General features: G+C 43.9%; 1 long non-coding RNA gene across 1 annotated transcript in view; it reads right to left on the bottom strand.

The window, feature by feature from the left end:
• Window positions 1-16925, bottom strand: part of LOC138783112 (uncharacterized) — a 36406-nt gene extending 19481 nt beyond the window's left edge. The window contains exons 1-2 of the long non-coding RNA XR_011361634.1: window positions 16864-16925; window positions 15229-15403 (exon numbers count right to left, since the gene is read on the bottom strand). This is a non-coding gene — a long non-coding RNA (uncharacterized lncRNA). The remainder of the gene's footprint in view (window positions 1-15228; window positions 15404-16863) is intronic.
• Window positions 16926-19481: the final 2556 nt, after the last annotated feature.

Here is a 19481-nt window from a genome sequence, read left to right on the forward strand (position 1 = left end):
TGGCACAGGTGGATAACAGTACAGTACATGTGGCACAGGTGGATAGCAGTACAGTACATGTGGCACAGGTGGATAGCAGTACAGTACATGTAGCACAGGTGGATAGCAGTACAGTATAGGTACCACAGGTGGAGAGCAATACAGTACATGTTTGCACAGGTGGATAGCAGTACAGTACATGTAGCACAGGTGGATAGCAGTACAGTAGATGTAGCACAGGTGGAGAACAATACAGTACATGTAGCACAGGTGGATAGCAGTACAGTAGATGTAGCACAGGTGGAGAACAATACAGTACATGTAGCACAGGTGGATAGCAGTACAGTAGATGTAGCCCAGGTGGATAGCAGTACAGTACATGTAGCACAGGTGGAGAGCAGTACAGTACATGTACCACAGGTGGAGAGCAGTACAGTACATGTAGCACAGGTGGAGAGCAGTACAGTACAGGTACCACAGGTGGAGAGCAGTACAGTACATGTAGCACAGCTGGACAGCAGTACAGTACATGTACCACAGGTGGAGAGCAGTACAGTACAGGTACCACAGGTGGAGAGCAGTACAGTACATGTAGCACAGGTGGATAGAAGTACAGGACATTGCGCACAAGTGGAAAGCAGTATATTACATGTAGTACAGGTGGGCACAGCCATAGCTTGTGTACAGTTTTAGGCTATGTTCACAGGTTGTAAAACAATGTCCGTTGTTTGACACAGCAGTTGTTTTGAGTGTCAAACAACAGCAGCTGTATTCTGTGTTCCTCTGGCCAATAATGCATTATCGGTTATAGGAACATTATTTTCCATCCATAGAAGTCTGCTGGTCGTATAAGTGTGAATGAAAATCAATTAACCATTGATGTTCATTCACACTATGACCAGCAGGATGGCCGCACAGTGTGAGAACAGTCTATTTTCTTCAGCCAATATTTATAAACTGCGGGCGTAAAAATTAAACACGTTAACTATTTCGTACAGCCATAGTGAACCCACTATGTGCACAACCACGGGCGTTGTTCTATTAAAATCAATAGAAATCAATTAATTCAGAAACATATGGTCATTTTTGTTTAATGACCACTACGGCTCCAGGACATCTTCAGCCTTTTTTGCCATTTTTCATTTACTATTTGCGCAAATATTGATACGAAATATTGATACGAAATATTGATACGAAATACGTCCCTGTTTTTTACGTAGTGTGAACATAGCCTTAATAGTTTAAAAAAATGGATGATTTTTACAGGTTTTGGGCTTCTTTCTGGGCCAAAAAATGGCAAAAAATACTGTGTGTGAATATGTCAGCATTATGTCTTATGCTGAATGTTATAGTAATCTAAAATCTTAGGGAGGCATTTATTAAGTCCGGCGTTTTTTACGCCGGACGTAAAAATGCCCCCGCAGCTCCGGCGCTACGGAGATTTATGTAGAGGCGGACTGCCTCTACATAAATCCCGTGCGCGCCGTTGCGCACCGCCGAAAACCTACGCCAGCTGAGGACTGGAGTAGGTTTTCGGCGTACATTTTGGCGGAATGGATGATAAATCGCGCGGACTTTGAGTCCGCGCCCTCCGTTCCGCCCACTCTCCGCCCCTATTCCGCCCCCCTGGCGTACTCGGCGGAAAGTGCCGATTTGCGAATATTTTATTCGTAAATCCGCCATTTTTGCTTAAAAAAAGACGCAAATCGGCACTTTCCGCCGAAAATCATCCATTCGCCAGATGATACATGTGGCCCTAAGTGTTATAATACTTAGGGCCGTATTACACAGCACGATCTAGAGGAGGAAGCAAGCACCAACCTGACAGGTCAGTGCTCGCTTCTTCCTTGTTATGCGTTCACTGTTTTCTTCCGGTGATCGCTGGATGTCTATTAACCTCTTAAGGACATATGACGTACCCCTACGTCATATGTCCTCACTTGCACTTCAAAGCGGGGCCGCGCGGCGGCCCCGCTTTGAAGTGCCGCGATCCCGGGTGCCGCGAGTAGCCCGGGACCGCTGTTATTAGCGGGCACGGTCTGATCGCCGTGCCCGCTAATTAGCTAATCGGAGGCAGATGTCAAAGTTGACAGCTGCCTCCGATTACCGGAGGCAACGTTTCCCTGGGGTCTAGTGGGGGAGATCGCTCCTCCGGGACCTTGTCCCGGAGGAGCGATCTCCGTTACTGATGCCGGCCGGGGACGCGTCCAAGATGGCGCCGTCCTCGGCTCGGCACTCGCTCGTTTTCGGCTGCAGCAGCCGAAAGCAAACGAGTGCCGATCTCATGGATCTCTGCAGCATATCTATGCTGCAGAGATCTCAATGAGAGATCACAGTGTATATACTAGAAGTCCCCCAGGGGGGCTTCTAGTATAAGTGTAAAAAAAAAAAATAAAGTGTTGTTAATAGCAAAAAGCCCCCTCCCCTAATAAAAGTCTGAATCACCCCCCTTTTCCCAGGTTTTAAATAAAAGTAAACAAATAAATAAATAAATAAACATGTTTGCTATCGCCGCGTGCGTAATCGCCCAAACTATTAATTAATCACATTCCTGATCTCGTACGGTAAACGGCGTCAGCGCAGAAAAATCCCAAAGTGCAAAATTGTGCATTTTTGGTCGCATCAAATCCAGAAAAAATTTAATAAAAAGCGATCAAAAAGACGTATATGGGCAATCAAGGTACCGATAGAAAGATCACATCATGGCGCAAAAAATGACATCTCGCACAGCCCCATAGACCAAAGGATAAAAGCGCTATAAGCCTGGGAATGGAGCGATTTTAAGGAACCTATATTGGTTAACAAAGGTTTGAATTTTTTACAGGCCATCAGATACAATATAAGTTATACATGTTACATATCGTTTTAATCGTAACAACTTGAGGAACATGCATAACAAGTCAGTTTTACCCCAGGGCGAATGGCGTAAAAACACATTTCCCCCAAATAAAAGAAATGCGTTTTTTTTTTTCAATTTCACCACACTTTGAATTTTTTTCTGGTTTCGCAGTGTACTTTATGCAAAAATTCAGCCTGTCATTGCAAAGTACAATTAGTGACGCAAAAAATAAGGGGTCATGTGGGTTTCTAGGTGGAAAAATGCAAGTGCTATGACCTTTTAAACACAAGGAGGAAAAACGTAAAAACGAAAATGGGCCACGTCCTTAAAGGGTTAAACCAATTATTTTCAAGGCTTCTCCTTGAAAAAAGGATAAACATCACAGGGTCCTTTTAGAACATGGAGGTAGAGATTGATATGGAAAAGAAGTAAGTTCCCTTCACTGATGGTATCCTGGAAAGGGAAACTTAATGGCCTTGAAATGGAGATTTTAGCTCTTTTATGGGGTTAAGTCCTTTTTTCTGTCTGTTTATTGTTTATTGTTAACACTGTTTATTGTTTATTGTTAACACTAAAAAAATATTAATAACATTTAAAAAATACAATAGGAGAGATTTAATGGAGTTTTCTAGGCAAAACAGATTGATGACCTACACACAGCATGGTCATCAATCACTGATCGGACACCCGTCATTCCCACTGATCAGCACCTGCACTACACAGTAAACGTGGTTGGAAGCAATTGTGTCCGCTCACGGTGTAGTGGCCGGAAGTCATTTTCCCCATGTTGTGATGATGTCATGACTTGGGAGAATAGGCCTGTTCTGGCTGATGGACTGATGGACATTCTTCCATTATGCCAACCCTTAACATGATCAGAAAACTTAAAGAATCATGTTAAGGCTGTTGTAAGATTTAAAAAAAAAAAACTTACCTACCCCACTCCCCAACTTCCTTCCATCATTGCTGTCAAGGTGTCGGGCACCGATTCCCAATGCTTTCCTCTGTCATTGACGACATTAGGACCTGCCTACTCTGCCAATCGCTGGTTGCAGTGTAGTCCCACCTCAGCCAACAATTGCCTGACCAGCCTTACAGAAAAATTAAGACACTGACAGCAGTTACAAGAATAGATGAAGGTTCCCTATTAGAGATGAGCGAACCTCGAGCATGCTTGAGTCCATCCGAACCCAAAATTTTGGCATTTGATTAGCGGTGGCTGCTGAAGTTGAATAAAGCCATAAGGCTATGTGGAAAACATGGATATAGTCATTGGCTGTATCCATGTTTCCAAACAAGGTTAGAGCTTTATCCAAGTTCAGCAGCCCCAGCTAATCAAATGCCGATCGTTCGGGTTCGGATGGACTCGAACCCGAACCCAGTTCGTTCATCTCTAGTACCTATCAATATCAAAAAAGTAAAAAAAACACAGGACTATCGAAAACATACACAAATCACTGACAACTAAGCTACCTGTGTTTTTATGCAAAATCTTTGTACGAAATTTCAATGAATTGCAAATAAAAAACTAGGCATATATATGAGGCCTAATAATATTAGGTACTCCTATCCAACACCAATAGAACTGAGGCCGGTAAGTATATTTTGAGTGGGCTAGGTAAAGTGCCTTCTTCCCACAAGAACCCCCCTCTTCTTACCATGCCTTTCGAAGGCTAACCATGGTGAATCATCTTTGTCATTTGATTGTTAAGTGAAAGGGCTAAAATCTTAAACAAGTAGGGCGAGATGAAAAAATAACCGGTAAAATTGCACGGACACAAATAATGTTCCACTATTAATATTGTGTTTCAACGAGTTCCTCCCGGCAAATCTGTCTAGGTTCATCAAGGATCATCTGGTCAAATTATATCAATGTATAGGGTGGCAGCTGACATACCTCCGCTCCTATGGTTCCCACACACTTTAGTCTTCCAAACCCGCCACTTGCAGCAGATTCAGCCATCTGTCTAAGGTGTACTGGACTTTCCTGACCCTCCACAGACAGATAGCGTCAGTCCAACCCCTTTGTTTTGGGACAGATAAGCCTGAGCTAGAGCGTTCTCGTTCCGGCTTACCCTTCCCAAAAGAGAATACAGGAACTCTTTACCGCTCCAAACATTCCTGTGTATGGGGAACATGGGGGCTGGACGGGAGAGATAACTGATGGTCGAAGCATCGCTTGGCCGTCAGTTATTGGAGATGTATAGCCAACTTTAGGTGGACTAGATGGACTGGTAATTACAATAAGAACACATGATCCCACATCCTAATACAGAACAAGTGAAAGGTTAGTCAGTCATGGTCAGTCATGTCAAACTCTGTCCCGCAGGCCAGATCTGTCCCGCAGCGCCATTATTTTTGGCCCGCCAGGGAAATCAATTGATTTCCTAGGGCTGGCCCACCAATAGGTCATTGCAACAGATTATATTATGGACCGCCCCCTTATGCCAGGTCCCCTGTTAGAGGACAAGTCCAGTGTAGTCTGAGGAGTGTTACAGAGCAAACGTATATGGGAACGGCCACTCTTTTCTTGAAAGCGCACTATGCACTTCTAAGTACTCTCAGAGAGGACAAGTCAGGGATCATCCCAGCCCATGCTGTGAACAAGTCTAAAGGTGCAGGACAGTATCTTGAAGAAAGAGGAACTGATCCGGATAGAGCAAAGTTGCTAGAAGCCTACGTACTCTATCTTGCAGCACGGGTGTAATCAGAAAACTCTGACCACTCTGCTCAACCCAGGCAACAAGGTCTGCTGCTTGTGCGCTTCACTGAATATTAAGGTTGGCCCGTGACTTTGTTTTTAATTTTGGCCCACTGTCTATTTGAGTGTGACACCCCTGATATAGATGGTTCTCCCAAACAGGCACACTGTGGTGGGTCCATGATAGGGCAATTTTCAATTTCACAAGAGCCTGAACCCGAACTTTTTTAAAAACTAAAAAAAATTACCCACTTTAACTCTTTCCTTCTTTCTTCCTGACATTCTTCTCAGCATTAAAGCTTACACTGATATTATCCCCTTCTCTGTTGTTTTATTTCTTTAGCCAAACTTCTAAGTTAGAAGAACGGCGCTAAAACATTCACTTAAAATAATTTCCGTCTGCATCTATGGTACTCCGGCAGAACTATTAGTTTAGCTAACATTAAACGGCGGTACATTGATGGTTCCCAGCGGTGGTCTTTTCAAATGGCTCCTATTTTTGGCCTGTGCCCAAGAATGATTTAATGATTCTAGACCATAAGTTCCAAATGGTCAATCACCTAATGGCACGAATAATAGATGCCTATGAGATCAGTAGATTAGCTAGAACAAGGGCTTACAATGGAAAGTGCAGTTTTTTTATAAAGTTCTTTATTATGCCAAAATCGTCCATTCTTCCCAGAACATATTTGTTTGTATTTTATGTAATTAATGACCTGTTTTCTGAAAGGATGCTTAATTCCTGCCCTGGCGATGAATATGGTCGTTTTTCACTTAATAATAGCAGAATGGCTTTTGTGCCGCGCTAACCTGGCATTATAGCGAGTATGTTTATATGTTACAGACAAAGCACGTAGGACACACGCAGGTTCCAGTATTTAAAGTGACTCTCCACTCCTTAGATTTAAAAAAAAAAAAAAAAAAAAAAAGAAAAAAAAACAAAACCATTTTATATTATACTGTTATCATTAGAATGCTATTGTTCTCGTGTCTACACGGGGCTGGCAGCGGTGAATGTTCACCTTATAATGCCAGATCATTTTACATTTTTAGCATTTTTATTTATTTAGCTATCTACTGATCTATCTATAGTTTATATCTTATTTATATGTTAATGTCCTGCAAAAACAAACAGTTAAAGGGGTACTCTAGAGAAAAAAATAATCATATCAACTGGTGTCAGAAAGTTATGCAGATTTTTAGATTATTTCGATAAAAAAAAATAGATTTGTCAGTACTTAACAGCTGCTGCATGTCCTGCGCAAACTGGTTATTCTGACACGGTGCTCTCTGCTGCCACCTCTGTCCATGTGAGGAACTGTCCTGGATAGTAGCAAATCCAAAAAAAACTCATCTACTCCGGACAGTTCCTGACCCGGACAGAGGTGGCAGCAGAGAGCACAATGTAAGACTGGAAAGAAGACACCACTTCCTGCAGAGTTCAAGAGGGATTAGCGGTGTTATGGACTAATGGCACTTATGGCTTATAGGCTGTTACTTGTGTCCAATTGGAGACACGGCCATTGATACATGTTATATGAGGGGGTGTATACATATACCTCACCAGGAATTGAAGGTTGTCACCTAAATGATTGTTATAAATGCTGTGTGTCCGCACACTGGAGTCTGGTGTTCTTGTTGATTTGATGTTTTGATGGGTTTTAAACCAATAAAGTTATGTATGTTTAATGATAACTAGCCTCATTTACATTTTTGAGTGTATAATCTTGTGGCAGAGGCGGAGATGTTACTTGAGGGATAACTGGATATAATTGAATACTTTGTATGGATTATTTATAATATATATTTCCAGGTGGAATTAAGGTTTAATAACTGTCCTGGGCAGCAGCAAATCCCCATAGAAAAACTCTTCTATATTTCTGCTTTTGGTGTGAAGATGTTTTGGAGAACCATTATAACTATGTGCAAATTTTCAAATAATCGGGTTTTCCTACTGGAAACTCACACTGTAGACCAGGGGTGGGAAACCTTCTCCGTGTCAAGGGCCATTCAGGCATTAATAAAATCATTTGAGGGCCGCACTCAATGTTATACTGTGCGTGGCAGCGGGGTAGCGTGGGTGCACATCGTAGTCATGGTTAACCCCCAATAATGCCCCTGCTAGTCATAGTTAGCACCCAGTGATGCCCCTGGTAGTTATAGTTAACCCCCAGTGATGTCCCTGGTAGGTATATAGTTAAATCCTGTGATGCCCCTGGTAGGTATATAGTTAACCCTCAGTGATGTCCCTGCTAGTCATAGTTAACCCCCAGTGATGCCCCTGGTAGTTATAGTTAACCCCCTGTGATGCCCCTGGTAATTATAGTTAACCCCCAGTGATGCCTCTGCTAGTCATAGTTAACCCCCAGTGATGCCCCTGGTAGTTATAGTTAACCCCCTGTGATGCCCCTGGTAATTATAGTTAACCCCCAGTGATGCCTCTGCTAGTCATAGTTAACCCTCTGTGATGCCCCGGGTAGTTATAGTTAACCCCCAGTGATGCCCCTGCTAGTCATAGTTAACCCCCTGTGATGCCCCTGGTAGTTATAGTTAACCCCCAGTGATTCCCCTGCTAGTCATAGTTAACCCCTTGTGATGCCCCTGGTAGTTATAGTTACCCCCCAGTGATGCCCTGGTAGTCTAGCTACCCCCCCCCCCCCCAGTCATGTCCTTGGTAGTGTACTTAGCCCCCAGTATCTGTCCCAAATAAAAAAATAAACATCCCACTCCCCTTTCCTCCACTCCCACTCTGCCCAGGTCCTCTTCTCTCCCCTCTAGCCTGTGCCCATGTTCTCCTGCTGGCGGCGCGATGAAACAACGTCATCGTGCGCGGCCCACAGGAGACGAAAGATGTGCGCCGCTCTGGTGGGGAAGGGGACGGCACAGACAGCATCCTTCTGTGTCTGGCAGCTGTCACAGAGACAAGAGGATGCTGTGTATGCCGGCTCCTGCCCCACCGGAGCGGCGTACATCACAAGAGAGCAGTGAGCCGCATCAGGAGGTCTCAGGGGCTGGATGCGGCCCGTGGGCCGGCGGTTCCCCACCGCTCCTGTAGACCCTGGTCAATGTTCAGACTCCTCATTTACACTGTTGTATTATTATCTGACTTCTAATTCAATATTTATATGATGCTGGATATTTATGTGATGCTGAAGTTCAATAAAAACTGTTTAAAGAGAAAAACGCTTCTGCTCTGCACAGTTCCCGACACAGACAGAGGTGGCAGCAGAGAGCACCATGTAAGATTGGATAGAATACACCACTTCCTGCAGGGCATCCAGCAGCTGATAATTACTGGAGGCATGAGTTTTTAAATAGAAGTAATTAAAAATCTGCTTAACTTTCTGGTGTCTTTCTTCATCAGTCCCACAGAGAGTGAAGAGACCAGCGGTGCAATGCTCAACCGAAGCTCCAGTCACACAGGGGAGGAAAGGAACTCCCAATCTTCTGATTACTCGGGTAGCTGCATTTAGATCCTAATTAGTCACTTATTACTATACTATGCCATCTAATAGCTGAAGTTAGCTGTAGTGCACGTCAATGCAAGGGATTTCCCATTCGTTGTGCGTAACGCAGATCATCATCCACTATACACTGTTTTTAAAATCCTGTTCTTTACAATCATCCCTAAAAGCCGTGTATAGCCCTGATTGGCTGTGAATGTCACAATTACCTCCTCCAACTAGTAACATAGTTCATAAGGCTAAAAAAGTTCTCCTGCCCACATTGATGCCACAAAAACCACGGACTATAAAATGGACCATGAGGCTAATAAAAGTCTATAGAATCTGGACAGCAATTAGTGAGCTAAGGTCCTATTTTTATAATGTCCTACGTTTTTGTGGTCAGGGTTCCGGGAGAGTGCATGGACTGTGTCATTCACAGTGATGTTTATAGTTCCATAGAATATAAAGAAACCTATACAATTGCGTGGGGCCATACAGTATACAGACAAAAGTTTGGACACACCTTTTTATTTTTCTTGCTTGTTTTTTACTTTCTAGATCAGGGGTCCTCAACTGGCGGACCGCGGTCCGAACCCGGACCGCGGAGGCCAGCTGTCCGGACCCCTGGTCAGACCTCCTAACCGCCCCGGATCCGGTCCGTCCCGCTCCCCACCGCACTGCCTCCCGCCCCATAGGCGTACTGTCCTTAGATGTCAGTACGCCTGTGGGGCTGGGGGCAGTGCCGGTCCAGCCCCCGGCTGATACGCGCTCTCTGGGGATGTCCCGGGGATTCCCCAGCAGAGCGCGCACCACAGACCTCAGTGTACGCTGCCGGCCTGTCCTTCCCGGAAGTGCAGGCCGGCGGCGTACGCTGAGGTCACTGATGCGCGCTCTGCTGGGGAATCCCCGGGACATCCCCAGAGAGCGCGTATCAGCCGGGGGCCGGACCGACGGGAAGAGACTAAGACAGCCGCAGCGGGGAACGAGGTGCTAGGTGAGTTGTTTTTGTTATTTTTTTTTCTGTCTGGGGGGCATCTACAAGGGGAGAGCGCACAGGTGGACTATATACTACAGGGGGGACCTCACAGGGGGCTATATACTACTGAGGGGGCTATATACTACTGGGGGGAGCACACAGGGGGCTATATACTACAGGGGGGACCTCACAGGGGGCTATATACTACTGAGGGGGCTATATACTACTGGGGGGAGCGCACAGGGGGTTATATACTACAGGGGGGACCTCACAGGGGCTATATACTACAGGGGGAGAGCACATGGGGCGCTATATACTACTGGGGGGAGCTCACAGGGGGCTATATACTACAGGGGGACAGCGCACGGGGGGGCTATATACTACAGGGGGAGCTCACAGGGGGCTATATACTACAGGGGGGAGCTCACAGGGGGGGCTATATACTACTTGGGGGGAGCTCACAGGGGGCTATATACTACAGGGGGAGAGCACAGGGGGGCTATATACTACTGGGGGGAGCTCACAGGGGGCTATATACTACTGAGGGGGCTATATACTACTGGGGGGAGCGCACAGGGGGTTATATACTACAGGGGGGACCTCACAGGGGCTATATACTACAGGGGGAAAGCACAAGGGGGGCTATATACTACTGGGGGGAGAGCACAGGGGCGCTATATACTACTGGGGGGAGCTCACAGGGGGCTATATACTACAGGGGGACAGCGCACGGGGGGGGCTATATACTACAGGGGGAGCTCACAGGGGGCTATATACTACAGGGGGGAGCTCACAGGGGGGGCTATATACTACTTGGGGGGAGCTCAAGAGGGCTATATACTACTGGGGGGAGCTCACAGGGGGCTATATACTACAGGGGGAGAGCACAGGGGGGCTATATACTACTGGGGGGAGCTCACAGGGGGCTGTATACTACTGGGGGGCAGCGCACAGGGGGCTATATACTACAGGGGGAGAGCGCACAGGGGGGCTATATACTACTGGGGGAGCAACAGGGGGCTAAATACTACTGAAGGAGAGCGCACAGGGGGGGCTATACACTACTGGTGGAGCAACAGGGGGGCTATATACTACCAGGGCAGTCACCCCCTTTGTACCTAATGTCAAAGGCCTGGTGAGAGAGAAAAAAATGCAAGTTTTCCCGCTAATAAGCAGCAATTCTGTATATAAATAGTTGAACGTTTGTGACAAAGTAACAAAACACGTTTCCTACTGATGTTCAGCTCGGACCTTCACCTGACAATAGACCCCGGTAAGTGGACCTTCACTTAAAGTTGTTGAGTACCCCTGTTCTAGATTGTAGATTTTTTTTTTTTTTAGGATATAAAAACTATTAAGGAACGGATGTGAATTTAAGTACTGAATGAAAAATTATTAAACTAGAATTTGTTTTATATCTTTTGCAGAAATCAATGGGGGACATTTACAAAGGAGTCTAATTGGTGCAACTAATGGGGATTGGTGTTTAATTAGTGCCAGGAAGCGGAGTCTAAGGGCCCTATTCCACAGGAGCGATATATTTTTGCTCCGTGGAATAGAGAGAACGATCAGCCGATGATCGTGTCTTCGGCTGATCGTTCATTTAAGTTCAGACCTAAAATGGCCGTTCACCACCAGCGCATTGAATAGCGATGCGCGACGGCGACCGACGATTTCAGCAGAACCATAAATTACCTGTCCGGGCTGCAGGTCTTCTTCTCCGCCGCGGTCAGTGATTGGCTGAGCAGTCTGTAAGTTCAGACAGCCCTGTTCCGAAGCCGATGCTGCCACGCAGGACCGGGAGAAGAAGACCTACACCCCGGACAGGTAATGTATGAAACAAGGGCTGCAAGGACATCGGTAACGATGTCCTTGCAGCCCTTGTTTCACGATCATCGGGGCCGTGGAATAGGCCCAGTAAACGAGTGCCAATCTAGCAGATCGGCGCTCGTTCACATCGTTGCTCGGCCCGTGGAATAGGGCCCTAAGGGGCCGCTGGTTTTATACCAGTGCCCACCGCAAGGTGGGATGGACTTTCTGAGGCAAGCGACCCTCAGGTTGCTATTCCTGGCTGGACTTCTAGCGGTGGCAGGCGGGGTGCAGCTGGAGACACGTGAGCAGGTAGGCTGGATTGCAGAAGGACTTATAGCTGGAACCGGGACAGCAGACACGGACGGCCGGTACCATGGGCAAGAACCACAGGAAAGGTGGGACCACATGCAAAAGGTAGTCCAGTACAAGACCCCTTTTATATGCGCAATGCTGCAACCTGCATCTAATTAAGGGCGAGCTGGCCCTTTAAATTTCAGAGCTGATGGGCATAGGAGAAAGGGAAGCACGCCAACAAGAAGAAAAGCAAGCAGGAGCAGTGGGAGGTAAGGTGCCCTGCAGAGCCGAAGAGGAAACGGCGACAGCAGAGGAGGCTGCGGAGCCCAGGGAGCAGGTAGCCGTGACAATTAGGAAGTCACATTGGCTTTATAAACAAGTCTAAGTAAAAGATAACAAAAAAAAATCCCAAGTAAAATCACCCTGTACTGACCAGATGTACTGTAGGCCTGCACCAGTTTGCGTGACTTTTTGAAAAGTCGCAAATGATAAATTGGGCGCTTATTTGTGAATAATTCACCCATCGAATACTGGTTTATAAATTAAACTTAGACCCAAAATGGGTGAAAAATACAATTATTCACCTAAAAATAGGTGCAAAGCCCTTGATAAATTTCCCCCAATGTGTTTTGGCTTGTGTGTTTTAACCAGCTTTCTATTCTTCGAAATGTGTTTTTTTATACAATAAAAACCATTGGATCAGTTGAAAACTATGTTGTCTATGACACTGGTTCACACAGATACGATTTCTTACGTGGAGATATGTTGTGGTCACCCGCACTTGCCTACAGGAGGAAGGTTCTGAGCCTACCTTTTGGTCCAAGTGACTTCCTACCATATTGTCCACGTCACAGAAGTTCCTGGTGGTGTACTCTGCTATTAAAGGGGTTATCCAGGTAACAAAAACAATATTCTAAACAATTCCCCTTCCCAATACCACCCTATGTCTAATATACATGTATACACCCTTTCCCTGTTTTTTTCTCATTCTTATCAACCCTTGTTGTCTAAAATCCTCTACTCTGGGTCCACTCTGACCACACTCATCTCCCTCTTCCCCCCTCCCTTTGTGGTCTGAGGACATGTGATCTCCTCTCTGGGGTCGGGTTAGCTGTCTATTGACTTGGTAACTCAACCCCCAGGAGACATAATCTGCATCATCTCCATGCACCTGTGCTGCTTCCATAGACTAACGTGTCCCTGAGCCTAGGTTTCTGTAATAGGAAAAGGTATAGTTCAATTTCTGCTTGGTGTCAGTGAATGCAGGCACATGTAACTGTCTTTGTGTCTCAGTTCTGTATATTGTAAGTGTTATAAATGTTCTTAGAGTCTGGATGGAACTAGAATGTTTTCATTTACAGTAAGCAAGCAGAGATCTAAACCAACACCACACACCCCACACCCTGGTAAACAGATGCCTGTTATGCAGGAAATAGCCACACCATGCGTGCGTCAGCTCTGCTACATCACCCGCTAGTATGGAATACATATTGGGGTGATAAAATGCAAAATCAATAAAAAAAACAGCCCTGTGTTTACTTTGCAATAATAATGACAGCAGTGGGCAGGAAAGAAAGCTAAGGGGGCGAGTACACAAATGGACCAATCAGGGAGATGCATGATGGGAAATGTAATTTCCTATCTTGGTTACAGATCGGCTTGTAACTCAGGAATGGCAGCATCTAGAAAGACAGGAGCTAGCATTTCATTTTTTCGCTCCTAGGTGGATGACCCCTTTAACAAAGCAAAATAGGCTACTCTGGAAAATATTAAATATAACAAATATTACAGCTTGTTTAACAACTTTAAATTTAATTTAAATTGAACTACTTAAAGGGCAGCTCCGGCGAAAAAATGCTTCTTTTAAATCAACTGGTCTTAGAAATTTACCTCCAGTGAAGAATCTCAAGTCTTCCAGTAATTATCAGCTGCTGCATGTCCTACATATCTATGTCTATGACATACAGAAGCTGACAATTACTGGAAGACTTGAGATTCTTTAATAAAAGTAAATTACAAATTTCTGGCACTTTTTGAAACCAGTTAATTTGAAGGAAAAAAAATTGCTTGAGTTGCCCTTTAATTTCATATATGTTTTTTCATAGTCTTTATGTCTTTAATTTGAATCTACATTGTAGAAAAATAGAAACCAAACCTGGAATGGAAAGGAGTGTCCAAACTTTTGACTTGTTCACGGCCGTGCTATGATTAGGATTTGTATAATTGTTTGATTTTTTTTAATCTTTATATCACATCAATAGGCACTTTTTAGCATGTCGAATAAAAGTAATGGTTTCTCTTAAACTTGATCTTTATCTTGAGAACTGAAGAAAACCAGTTGAACCAAATGATTGAATTGTACCTGTTTCAAGGGGTACTCAGCATGCAAACCTTTTTATAAATTGCTGGGACTGCTCAGAATATAATAAACAACATATACTCACCTAACACGCTCCCTCAGTTGTCTCCCTGTCACATCTTTGGGTCCCCACCTGAACACTGCAGCTGATACTTTGAAGACGATAACTTTCTGCCAATCACTGGCCATGACATTGTCCCACATCAGTCAGTAACTGGCTTAGTGGGCTGTCAATGCTGTCCAGGGTCTTCCAACTCTTATTTTAAAGAAGTTATAATCACCTGTCCCGATTTCCATGCTAAACCGCGCCCCGCTCCTGGACCCCACCGGCTGTCCTCTGAGCTGCCCTCCGGCTAGATCATGACTAGGCTGACGGATGCCCCGCTCAGCCAGTCCGTGATTGGCGGAGCAGACTAAATCCCACCCATCTGTAATGTCAAACCTGGGCTGTGTTGTACCCGGGCACTGGGAGCTGTAAGCATATTGGGGGAGATTTATTAAACATGGTGTAAAATGAAACTGGCTCAGTTGCCCCTAGCAACCAATCAGATTCCACTTTTCATTCCTCACAGACTTTTTGGAAAATGAAAGATGGAATCTGATTGGTTGCTAGGGGCAACTGAGCCAGTTTCACTTTACACCATGTTTGATAAATGTCCCCCATTGTCTTTTTTATTTTCCCCCCACCCCCTGCCCATCATGATTTATAACCTGCTGTTATGTTTCCATAAAGGCAGGGATAGTCAGAATGAAGGCAACTTTCCTAACTTCATTCTCATTGCCATCTTTGTTCATTCAATATTTAGTAAATAATAAAATTACCTTCATTCTCTATGTCCTCGGCCCTATGGGCTAAAAGCCATTGGTCAAACCAAGAAATCTCAGCAGCAAGACAAGATGTTCAACAGCAGCACAGTCCATTATACAAGTCAGGGGTCAAATCCAAGAATCAGCAGTCAAGGATTGGGCAGAAGTGTAGTCAGACAGGTCCAAAAGTCTGCAATGGTAAATGAAAAAGTTACATAAACTAACCAGCACTTAGTATACACATATAAGCAGATAATAATCAATGAGGGAGGATTTTTTTTAATTGCTTGTACATGTTTGTACATTAAGTTTTGTTTTTGTTTTTTATTTACAAAGCATCGCCCCCCCCCCCCCCGCCCCCCAGCTGTTGCAAACCTACAATTCCTATCATGCCTGGACAGCCAAAGCTTTAGATTTAGCTTTGGCTGTCCAGGCATGATGGAAATTGTAGGTTTGCAACAGCTGTAGGCCCAAAGGTTCCTCATCCCTACTTTATGACATGCTTCTCCTCCATTTATAATCTGTTCTTGGCCTTGGCTTTAATAATTGCAATACAACCCTGACTGTGTGAACATGAGCAACAGCTGCTTCAGCAGCCCTGCAGTACAGAACATAAGAGCATGACGGAGATAGGTGTCTCAGAAGACCTGGTCACTATTGTTGCACATGCAGGACATTATCGGTATGGTCGGCCCCAATATGACCTTTTTAGTCTATCCTATAAGGAGGCCACTTTTGTATTAGAGCCCGGACCCTCCCACAAAATCCTTTGATCCTCTCTCCCGTTTCCGCACCTGTATAAACCCAACCATAAAATAATATTCCGCCAAACTAATAAATGTTAAACATGCATCTAAAAAAATATATATTTTCAAGAGCTTACAGTCTAGTAGAATTGTAGGATGAAGATATAACAGGATTTTCAAGTGAGTTCTTGTAGTAATAATAGTGTATGTTGTGTATGTAATCACGGGGAGTAAATAATGATGGGGAATAATTGGGTCTAGCAGTCCTTATCCGCCCGCAATTTGTGTGTTTTTATGTAATTATCACCTCACAAGTGAGCAAAACCAGCAGTATCACCCAGTAGATACAAAGCGCAAGGGATCAAAAGCCAAACCACAACCAGCCCCTTAAGTATTTCATCATGACAAACAGGTTCTACTCTCAGTAATAGCTGTGCCAGCAGGAGTAGAGTTTTATAAAGACTCTTGACTTTTTAAATTGCTATACCATGGAGTTGGGAGAATAAAGTAATTTTTGATTTATACTGAAGTTAAGGAGATTCATTACTCCCTAAATCTTTATTTAACGCTCTCATACTGCCTTGGTGCCTACTGTGTAAAAGGTACTTAGAAAAAGCCTGTACATTTGGGCAGCTGGGCTAGTTGATTTGACGGCACCTTGCACTGCTATTTTCACAAATTCTCCGGTACTTAAAAGGTTTTACTCTGGTTAACCTTTTGTCGAGAAACCGTAAAAAACTGACTTGAGGTAAATGGATAGACAACTTGTAACAACTCCGCAGCAGCCAATTCTGCGGCTGAACTCTTAACTTCAATCGGTACAATTTTATGTTATTATAGTTTAATGAAAGCGTTGCCGCTATATTATTAGATATGGACGCACAGGTAAATTTTATATACTTACAGGAAACTGCAGCGTCCAACTGCGCCTGCCTCGCTTGCTGAAAGTTTCACGCCACGATAAAGCTGAAAATAAGAGCAAAAGAAAGAAAAAAAAAACGGATTTTAAAAGTCACTTTAAAAAAAACAAGCCAACAGAAATAAATTGCATGCATAAGTGTATGTTTCTGTGGCAGAGCATATAGCTACTTATATACATGCTATGTATGTGTGTTGGTTGGGCCGACATTACTTCTAAAACTTGGGGGGGTTAACACCTAACCCTGGGGTCCTATGACAAACCATGGAACCCATTCTATCATGACTGCAAAGTCACAGCTAGGTACACTATCAAGTTTGCTGCCTTAGTGCTATGGGGGGGGGGATTTATCAAGACTGGCGTACCTTACCTTAAGCATGACATAAGTTCTTGGCACCTCCTCATTGACACACAGTATCCTGGGCATAGTTCCTACTTACCACCCCTAGCATGGGAATAAAGTCTGTCAGAACCATGAATAATAAATGAGTTGATTTATGACCCTTTTCCATCCCTCCTTGGTATTTCATCTCTTTGTATTCCACCATAAGTTAAAGGCGCTACTCCACAGGCCGACTGGAAACGAGCGCTATCAGCGGAGCGGTGGGGGGGCTGCCCGGGTGATTGCTAGATCGTCCGGGCAGCCCATAGCCTACTCCACGGAGCTGCGACAGCAGATCGCTGCTATATGAGTCGTTTGTTTTTCAACATGTTGAAAAACAAACAACTGCAATGATCAGCCAACATGAACGATGCCTTCTATTCCACTTTAAACCAACCAACCCTTTAAACCAAAACTGTCCAGACCCTTAAGGGTCAAATCTCAAGATCCTAATTTAAATCTGGTAGATACTGTCTGTTAGATAGCTGTTAAGACAAAGAGACACATTGTACCTGAGCCCCAAGCAGGGTCAGAGATGGGAGGGGGGGACTAGGAGGTATTAAAGCTTGCAGCAATTTTAATCAATTTAACACTTTGCACAAGGAGAATAAAATAATTTTTGAAGGCAATAATAAATATATGGAAGGTACCACTGTCTCCTTGTACTAACATCTATCATCTATCAGTGTCAGCAGTTTGGAATGTGAATTACAGCTGATAAACTTCCTAGCGGAATATCATTGGAGTTCTAATATATTATTGTCTAGCCACTACACTTTTATCTATAGCCAAACAGCCTATTAATAAAGAGTTGTATATATTAATTAATAACTTTTAATTCTTATTTTACTTACAAATACTTTGCTTTACTTATCTGAAGAATTATGAAGAGCATAGCTCATGTCGCCCGGGAATTCCTGCTGATTCAGTGTCTGCAGAAAACATGTTGTGCCAGAATGTATAGTAGTTCTGCAGAGTGAATTACAACTTTCAATGTATGCAATATTGAATAAAATAAAATAAAAAGGTTGAAAGACTTATGGGGATCTCCAGATGGAAATAAATGAATAGTAAATTAATGTACAAAATTCATCATGTATCGTGCAACAGTGTGATTTCCCTGCAATTGCTGCTATCGGGGAAATACATATCCATCCATGTAGTACTCACCTATCTCCAGCGGCTCCATAGAGAATGAATGGAGCTGCGGGTCACGCACGGAACCGCAGCTCCATTCAAAAGCAATCATTCGATGCACCACTCTAGAGTTCCTCAGGGGGCACAGCGGTCAGACCCTCCACATTCTCATACTTGTCCCTTATCCTGTGGATAGAGGACAAGTAATATTATATTAGAGAACCCCTTTAATATTTAGTAGGTAGAACATAGTGGAAGAGTACACTAAGAGTGGTGACTTCGTCCAAAGTGAATACCGTATATAAACTACAATGTTATAGTATACTTATAGGCATGCAATAAATTGATGATGATACTAATAATATTTCACACCAAATCTCTGCGGCATAAAAAGTTCACCCTATGCATGTGCAATGTGTTGAATCCGGGACTTTCTGGCTGCAGAACAGTTAAGGAAAAATATTGTAATGTTAGTCCCTGCAAAGGAAATGCATATTAATATGCTTTTACATCTGTCTCGTATTAATATTCATGCCTGAATCCACATCCCTACACAAAGCCAATTTTCTGACCATCTGTGTGATGGCTGGTGGATGCAATGAATAAATTTTATTTGTGAGGGGAGCGATAAATCACGGATCTTCTGTATTTCTGCTCACAATCTTTAACTTAGGTGCTAAATTTTTTTTTTAATAACCTCTCAAAATTATTAACCCTCTTCCCGAAATTCTAAATGTGTCTATTCTTACTATCTGATCATTGGCTTATGTACAGGCTTTACGATGGTGATGGCCGTATGGGTGAGGAAGGCTTCAAGATGAAAGATGTATTTACGTGTGATTCAGGTCAGGGAGGATGGCTGATGCCAGAAATGAACAGATGCAACCTTTACATGTCATGGATTCTAGCTGTAGATGGGGTTGCCAGCATTTCAGCAAGTTATGGACTTACTCCCTAGTAAGCAACAATAAGGTTTCTAGGGGTTAGACTGACATACAGTAAAATTTAGTAAAATTCCTTAAAGGCGTACAGTAAAATTGAGTAAAATTCCTTGAAGGCGGGAGCGAAGGAGAAGAGATGAGCA

Source organism: Dendropsophus ebraccatus, chromosome 2 (genome assembly GCF_027789765.1).
Source record: "Dendropsophus ebraccatus isolate aDenEbr1 chromosome 2, aDenEbr1.pat, whole genome shotgun sequence".
In the NCBI taxonomy this organism is placed as follows: domain Eukaryota; kingdom Metazoa; phylum Chordata; class Amphibia; order Anura; family Hylidae; genus Dendropsophus; species Dendropsophus ebraccatus.